Genomic DNA, 9,187 nt, shown 5'->3' with positions numbered 1-9,187 from the left:
ATGGATGTAGTACACATACTTTTTATGTTTTAACACATGTCAAATGTTTATAATGTCTACTCAGAAATAATACTTGATATTTGTAACTCATTTCAAGTGCTCAAAGTCTTCACATAGCCTTACAACAACTCTTTATGGCCAGCACCATTACAGTATTATATTGCAGATTGGGGAAACAGGCAGAAGCTGAGAAAATAATGACATGCCTAAGACCACCTCATCACCTTGTTATTATAGTTCTCCTCTCATTCTGCCCCAAATAGTTCCTGAAGCATTGTTTTTGAATACATAACAGTATCAGCATTCCTTTCTACAAACTGCATAACTAGTTTTGAATAGCAGAATGAGTCAGAAGCCCTTCCCTTTCAATTTCATGACATCTCATGGGATGGCCTTTGGATTGTGTAAACAAACAAATCTGAAGGCAGAGGTGTGTTCAGATGCTCCTGTCATGAGATGCTAAAGTAGTCTTTCTCCAGCATCATAATCGTAGACACTGTGCAGGTGAGACATACAGTGATATGGGATCAAAATAGAGAGAAGGGAGTAAAATATTCTCTGTGCACTGAAGTCAGAAGTCTGATAATATGAATGTGAGTATAAGGGGGAATGCTCAGAATCCTTGATATACTGCATAGTCTTAAATATTTTGCCACCTATGACAGAATAGTGTTGCCATAGTTGCCACTGCAATACCAGCCTGATGACATACTCTGAAATTGCAGTGAACACTTGACAGAGCGAGCCTTGTTTGAGTTTATCACTTTGTAACTGCAACGTGAAGTCATGAGTTGGGTGCATAACACAACCACCAGAGATCCAGCATCAGAGATGGAGTTTTGGTTTCAACTCGCATCACCTCAAGCACAATTCTGCCTCCGTTATTAAATGCTTCTTATAATTGTAATGTATTTCTTCCATTGCACTCATGCATCATCCACCTTTGGGTGCATACAGACATACCTTACAGGAGCCAGATTGTTTTTTTCTGCTGCGGAATAAGCTTGGCTCCTCCCCGGACCATACATCTATGATTCCAAATGCAGCACAGATCCAGGCAAATTTTAGAATCAAAAAGGAAAACTCAGGTGCCTGGAATCTTAATCTAGTCGAATGTTTCTGCTGTCCTTTATGTAAATAAGAAAAAGAGTCAAACCATTTTTTCTTGACATGAAACACCATTCTGTGTAGGGGTGGCGGGGTAGCTTCAAAATTAAAGGACAACCCTTCAAAACTGCACAACAAGCATTGTGTTAGCAGGGGCCATGTGACATGAGATGCCAATGGTATTGAACCCAGTCATATAAAACAACAGAGTCAAAGTATCTGATCTGGTCCAGCTCTACTTCAGATGGCCTTAGTCTACTTGCCAGTCTCTCAACTGCCTGGTTTATTGTTCAAATGTCTTGGTAGTTTGTTTTTCAGAAGTTTGTTCCTAGAGGGGCCAATTAGAAACAGAAAAGGGAAGGAGGAAGCAAGAGGAGGAAGAAAGGCGTTGGAGGGCAAAAGAAAGAAGACACAAACGGTAAGAAACAAAAAAGGAATGAAAAAGCAACTTGTTTTGATTTCAATATCTGCCTTCTGGGTCCTTGTTATGAAAAGGGAAATAAATTGGTATGTAGTAGAAAGTCATTATTTAAAATATAAATAAAAATTATTGGTGGAGGAAGCTCATGTGTATTTACAATAACAAAGATCCCACTCCCACATAAGTGACTGATGGACAAAACTGAGATGCGGTGAAATGTGCCTTAGGTCAGATTGGATGTCACCAGTTGAGTTCTTCCCACAACACTGTACAAAAGAATTATACTCTACTCAAGTACGGAAAATGGTGCACATCTTAGCTGGAAGTCTAGGAAAAAATTGAAGGGCAACAACATTGTGAATGTGAGTAGCTTTTTGCTACTCCTTGTAGCACTGTGGAAGACTAGAGTATCTATCTATCTATCTATCTATCTATCTATCTATCTATCATCATCATCTATCTATGTAACTGTAGCATATTTTTTCTCTTGGTCATGTGTAGTGTATTTCCATCAACTGTGCTGATGTCATTATGACAGATTGAATAGAACTTAGCAAAAATGGAAGTAGAGAATTCCTTGTATCCAGTCCTTCAGCTATGACAATTTATGTATTCTGCCACAATCTGAGTGTTTTTGCCTAGTTCTGGTGTTTAAATAAAATAAGTCAAGCCACTGGCTTTCCCCCAGTTCTACGGAAAGATCTATGGCACAGTCTTATACAATATTAAGTGACCAGAATATGCTATTCTTTTTCTCAGCAGGAGGCCCATACATTCTAAGTGACACTGCTCATTTTATTTAAAATGAAATGCATTTTGTGCATTGGTTTTTATTTTGTTCTGATTCAGTGGTAAGCAGCAGGTTTTCTCAGAGGGAAAGTGGTGGAACATGCAGAAGTGTGGACAAGCCCTAAAACACTGCTATCCTTTGAAGTGTGCACCTACCTGAAATTTTCTATACAGTTCTGCAACCCAAAAAATGTTTGCAAAAATGCAAATATTGGGGAAAGTGTGCATAAAAATGAATATATTAGTGGAAATGACATACAAAAATTGCATTATGTTAGGAGACATTGCTTGCAAAAATAATGTCTGTTACTTGAAACTGTATTCAAAATTGGGTTTGTTAGGAGCAATTAGCATTAAAATGCTGGAGAATTTTCATGAGGATTTTTTAAAAAGAAAATTTGCAAATTGCTGCCGAAATGTGGAGAACCAAATTTAAGATTGGAGAAATGAGAAGTTGATAGACCCTTCCATCCCCAGTTAGAACAAAGGTGAAGGGAAGTTAGAAAACAAATAATGTTTATTTTCATTTATTAACATACTTTGTAGCTCATGCCATCAATATAAATTTATATTTCCTGGGTAGCTAGTAATAAACAAAAGTCCTTTAAAAAATGCAAGCAAACTAAAAACAACAACAGTTCATTCCAACAGATATTAAGATCAAAGCAATCCAAATTAAAAATGTTATCATTGGCTTTATGTTGACAGTTTCTGTGTGCATCTATCAATTTTTTTAAAAAAAAAAACCACAATAATTCTTGTATCCCATCATTCCTCCTGGGACCCATGATGGCATATATGGTGCTCCCCAATATTTTATCCTCACAATATATATGTGAAGTAGGTAAGGCTGAGAGATTATGACTGATCCGACGACTCCTAGCAAGCTTCATGGCTTGGTGGGGATTTGAGCCTTAATCTTGCCAGTTAATGTCCAACACTAACCACCACTCCACACTGGCTAATAAGTCAACCAAGCATTGGCTTCCAGACAGCAGACCATATGCTTGCCGTGCATCTGGAAAATCCCTGACATGTCCTTGTTTTTGGGTGTCAAAATGGTGGCTGGGGCGGGGCAGGGGGCAAAATGTCAGGGAAAACCTGGTTGTCTGTTTTGGGTGGAAGTTCCCCCCAAAAAGCTCAACAATTTGGGTAGGGTTTTTTTAAAAAGCTGAACACCTGCGGGTGTCAGGAATCTTACTTTTTGAAATATGGCAACCCTAGCAGACCATTGTCCTATGATCCTTCTGCCCATACTTGCTTTTCTTGTTAAAGTCCCTTGCAACCCATCCTTCTATTTTTGACTGTAGCAGGGAAACAGAAATGAATAGTCCCGATGTGTAACCTTAGTGGCAGACTTCAGAAAGAGAGCTCTCAGCAAGGGAAACCAGCAGCAGCTCAAGCTGTGCTCCCTTTAAATGATTCCCCCGCCCCTGGCTGGTTGACATTTAATCAAACTGAAAAGGAGGGGGAGAGCCTCTTACCTCCTACCTTGACTGACTTGAGGCTTGATTGTGCAAAATTGAGGAAATCATAGGGAACTGCAGGTGGTCAATGCAACAGAAAATCAGAACCTGCTTAAGCAGATTCACCTGGCAACTTTCAAAATGCTTAGCTATTATGAGCAGCAACACAAGACACTAACTTCCTCCCAAAAGGTAAGCTTTGGCCAGGGGTCCAATTGGTGGAGCACAGGTTTTTCATATAAAAAGAACCCTGCTGGGTCAAGCCAAAGGCCCTTCTAGTCCAGCATCCTATTTTCACAGTGGTCAACCAGATGCCTATGGGAAGTCTACAAGCAGGACTTGTGCTGTCCAGCAACAAGCCTTCAACTTTTAGTAGTTATTTTTAAAAGATCTTGGTTGAAATAGGACTGGGACTTATCTTGATTGGAGACCCTGGAAAGTTTCTGCTGCAAATAACAATGGCCAGGGCAGGCAGGCAGGGGGACAGGTAGGTGTGTAGGAGAGCCAGTGTGGTGTAGTGGTTAAGAGCGGTAGACTCGTAATCTGGGGAACTGGGTTCGCGTCTCCGCTCCTCCACATGCAGCTGCTGGGTGATCTTGGGCCAGTCACACTTATTTGAAGTCTCTCAGCCCCACTCACCTCACAGAGTGTTTGTTGTGGGGGAGGAAGGGAAAGGAGATTGTTAGCCGCTTTGAGACTCCTGAAGGGGAGTGAAAGGCGGGATATCAAATCCAAACTCTTCTACTTCTTCTGTAAAAAAAATGAAGCCAGGAGAAGGATTAACCTTATTCCCCCTGTGTTGTGGTCCAGCTGGGAAATTTAAAAAAAACAGAAGGTGAATATTTAATGTAACTCCAGTCAGACCTCATCAGAGTACTCATCAGGTGGACTGTTAATGTACTAAGCTTGGATCCTAGAACAATAGGCAGGTAGGATCCTAGAATGCAACAACTGATTGGCTTGCAGGAGAAGACCAATCAGGCTCCAGGAAGGAAGCAGAATCAGCCAATCAGACGGGACTCATTGTGTAAATAATGTATATAAAGGCCTGAGGTTTGGGGGGAAATGCAATCACTGTTTTACAAGCTGCAATAAAGAGCATAAAATCACTGCAGGACTCTGAGTATATTTCATGGACCAAACTGAATCATCTGGGGTAAGGTCCCACAGTTCTATAGGGAGTTAGCTAAATCTGTGTTTTGCTGTCTTTCCAGGACTTCAAAAACAAAACAAAAGACAGTGAAAACTGAGTGGCTCGTTGAACATCCAGCCAACAATACATGATTGGGGATTTGCATTCCAATTAACAGGTAGTAATAATAATGCTACTTTTCTTCCATGAAGCTCAAGGTGGCATGCATGATTCTCCACCCCAACCCATCTTATTCTCACTTGTCCCAGTGGTGGTGAACCTATGGCACGCGTGCCAGAGGGGGCACTCAGAGCCCTCTCTGTGGGCACACACTCCATCGCCCCAGCACAGAGCCGGCAGAAGGCAAGGACGACACGTTGAGTCCTCAGCTCAACTTGGGCAGCCGGAGTGCCATATGCGCAGGAGCAGAATGCGATGCCCATCGGGGCACCAACTCTCTCCAAAACGGAGGTTGCAGCTATTCTTTGGCCCGAGTTCATCGTGCCCAATTGTGCAAAGGCTTCTGGAGCATATTGTGGCAATTAGTATTTTGCGCGAGCGGGTTGTGAAATAGCACCGGCAATGATTATGGTGGGCCCTCAGTTTCAGATGCAGAGCCGAAATCCCCAAACTGGCCTGTCTGCTGCAGTGCCTTTAAGGCTCCTTTTGATCAGCCGCTCAGCGTGGGATGCCCAGACCGAGAAAGCGCCCTCGTGGCCAGGGAGGCGTAAAGGGAAGCTCCGGGTGGGGTATTGGTCCCATTTGGATACGTGACGCTATCCCCAAGCAGGCACTCATGTTGTTTTCAGAGGCTGGGTGTGGATCCTGGGACTTGTGTCCGAGTAGAAGTGCCTCGGATGGGTGCAAAATGGAGCCACAACCCCCAAGGCGCGCATTTTCCCTTGGGGAGCCTCCACTGTCGGTGAGGAGGGTGCAGCGCTCTGTGCGTGCTCAGGTGTGCTGCTGCATTGGTGGGCTGCCGAGAGCTCCCATCAGGCGCCTTCCTCCTGCTGCTGCTGCGAGGTTGAGGTTTCACATTAATTGTTCAAAAGCATGCCAAATGCAAACTTTTACCTTTCAATAAAAAGTGGGTTGTATCATTGAAAGCTCTGTCAATGTGTTTTTCTTTTAAGACAAAAGATGTTAATGTACGAGTTGTTTTTTCTAAACTAAAACCTCAGTGTTCAGGTTAAATTGCCATGTTGGCACTTTGCGATAAGTAAGTGGGCTTTGGGTTGCAGCTTGAGCACTTGTCTCTAAAAGGTTTGCCATCATGACCTATCCACTTTATCTTCACAACCCTGTGAGTTGGGCTAGGGTGAAAGACAGTGACTGGTCCAAGGCCACCCAAGTGAGCTTCATGGCCAAGTGCGGATCTGAACCCTGGCATCTCAGACCCCATTCCAACACCCTTAACCACTGCAACACATTGGCTCTAGGTCTGCAGACCTGAGCAAAAGGCTTTTGGACAAATTTGGTCACAATCCAGTGCACCCAGTTATGGAATCGATTTGGTTTAAACTTGCATAAGCCAGTAATGGTTTCTGACCATTCTATATTACACGTTGGCTATTGTTCCAAGACAACATGTTGTTCCAAGAAGTCAGGGGCCAAATTGCATGTTGAGACTCAATGCTCTTGCTTTCATTTTAATTACACATGAAAGGGTGATTGCTATTGGAATAACAGTGTTTAAGGAGGGAGGGTTTTCCCTTCTCTACCCTGCCAGCAACCACCCCCTCTGCCAAAAATTGTGGTGTGCAGCTGTGTGGCTTTGAAAAAAATGTTCTCATTGGTGCCAACACAAACTTGTTCCCAAGTCTCATAGCCATACAGAGGGATTGGTTTTCAGGTAGTCACCATTAAGGAGAAGAAAGGGGCAATCCTCATCTTCTTGTGCACTCAGTCACAGTAATAATTGCCCCCCATGTTTGTAATTAATTAAAGAAAAACAAGAGCTATAGCTGCATGCTGTGTATTAAGCATAACATGTAGTTTGCCAAGGCAAAGGCAAACAGTAATCCATTGATCGTTCAAGTATTTAACAATCATCTGTTTAAACAATATTGTTTCTTTTCAAAAATCAGCCAACTAGCAATTTATATATGAACACTAGTGATACTGTTCAGACTTGGGCTGTGTTAATTTCTGATAGCTTGCCACCGCAGATGCTTAATTGCTGCTAAGCATAAACTGATTTTCTTAAATGAAACATGTTAATATTTCTAAACTCTTTCTAATATTGCATAAGCTTTTCCTAAATGCTAGCTGCTGTTGACATCAGTTTCAGCAAATATATTTAGCACAATACACTAATGTGTTGGCGGTAAGCCTCTTAATGAGTCTTAAGGGAGCTTTCTTTGATTTGTTTTAAACTGCAGTCACAACGAAGAGAACAATTAGCTTTCAAAGATACGAGCACTGCAGTACTTCCTAAAACATGTTCCTTGCCACTTTAGCACAACCGTGTAGCCCTTGCAGCTCAATAAACAGCTGATTATACTAAGGATACAGTAAAACTAACCTGTACCCATTGCATTCTTGTACATTCTACACATTGGGCATGCCTAATCTAGCTGTTATTCAAGATGGAATCAGCTGTCTGTCCATCTTTTTAATGAAGGTGAATGAAAGTATATACAGTGGTATCTCGGGTTACAGACACTTCAGGTTATAGACACTTCAGGTTACAGACTCCGCTAACCCAGAAATAGTACCTCAGGTTAAGAACTTTACTTCAGGATGAGAACAGAAATCGCACTTCGGCAGCGCAGTGGCAGCGGGAAGCCCCATTAGCTAAAGTGGTACCTTAGGTTAAGAACAGTTTCAGGTTAAGAATGGACCTCCAGAACGAATTAAGTTCTTAACCTGAGGTACCACTGTAGCAAGTTAAACATGCAGCATCTATAGGCTTTAAAACAAGGGTTGCATAAAATATGAAACCCCCTATGGTTTGGGGTCTTTCTCCTTCCTGCATGTTGTGAGTGGGGATTCTGTTGCAACAGTATTTCAAATAAAGATCTGGCTTACTAGCCACCTTACTTGCTTACTTAGTTGCAAGTCTCTTGCTTCTTCCCAACTGGCAGAGAACCCTCCCCGGGAAATTCTGAGTGCTGGTAGAATGACTCAAATTGGTTCTCCCTGGTGAGTTTATAACACCCTACCTAAAGATTCCAGAGATTGAATATCTGTCTCTGTGCATGCAACTGGATATGTGTTTTTGAGAGCCATCTAAACAAGTCATTCCTTTAAATAAATATCAGTTATAAATTGATCCTGACTGTGGTTGTTACAGATAAAAGCAACCATGAAGAGCAGGGGGTGGGGAATTTTTTTTCTGACTGGCAGATCAGATGCTTATATCCCGCCCCCCCATGGAGGCGGACAAGGGTCCCCACCTGTCAGTAAACTGGCATCACATCTTCAAGTCCCAGTTGTGTGGACTTCAAAGCCAACACAGCAAAGGTTTTCAGACAAACGCTCAAGAACAAAAACTCCACACTGAGTCAATCGGGGTGATAGCAGGGACAGTAATAGTGGCTTTGGAACAAACAAAACCACACAGAGTTCAAACTCCCTTTGCTGCTCCTGGCCTTCCAGTTTTAATCAGCACCTGCTAAACACTTTCTGGTTCTTTGGTAGCAATCATCAGTTCTTGGAAGCTGAACTGAAATCAATAGGATTTAATTTCCACATGCATGAAGACACTACTACAACCTCCACTTAATGAAACTTATTGGGCAAACGAGCCGTGCTTCTTTTTGCTAGCTTGGAGATTTGGGGCCTATGTTAGCCACACTTTTTTCTTTTTTAAAGGCTTTCCCTTCCTTTGTTATGAATCTTGCCTTTAAACCAGGGACAACTTGAAATCTGTCAGTGTTGGCAAGGTTTTGCCTATTTGGGAGTGCAGAGGGGAAAGTCACTCTGACACTTCCTGATCAGGCTGATGCAGCAGCAGTAGTAGAGAAAACTCTCTGTGAGCGACAGTGACAGCGCAGCGAGTGATTGGGTGAGCCGTCAGTTCATAGCCCTGCACATCATTCCTGTGCTCCAACTGGTGACAAAGGGATTGTTTAGCAGGCAGACAGCTATTGCCCACGGCAGAGCCTCCATTAGTAAGCTGCTGGTGACTTCAGCCTCATACTTCCAACCATCCAAGAAATGTAGAAGCAGCATTTTAATCATCACTCTAGTGAAGCAGCTGAGTGCTAATTAGATTATGGCTTATGAATTTCAAATTCAAGGAAGACTGCCTAAAGCTGTCATTCTCTC

Source organism: Podarcis raffonei, chromosome 7, assembly GCF_027172205.1.
Source record: "Podarcis raffonei isolate rPodRaf1 chromosome 7, rPodRaf1.pri, whole genome shotgun sequence".
NCBI lineage: Eukaryota > Metazoa > Chordata > Lepidosauria > Squamata > Lacertidae > Podarcis > Podarcis raffonei.
Note: the sequence above shows the minus strand (reverse complement) of the source record.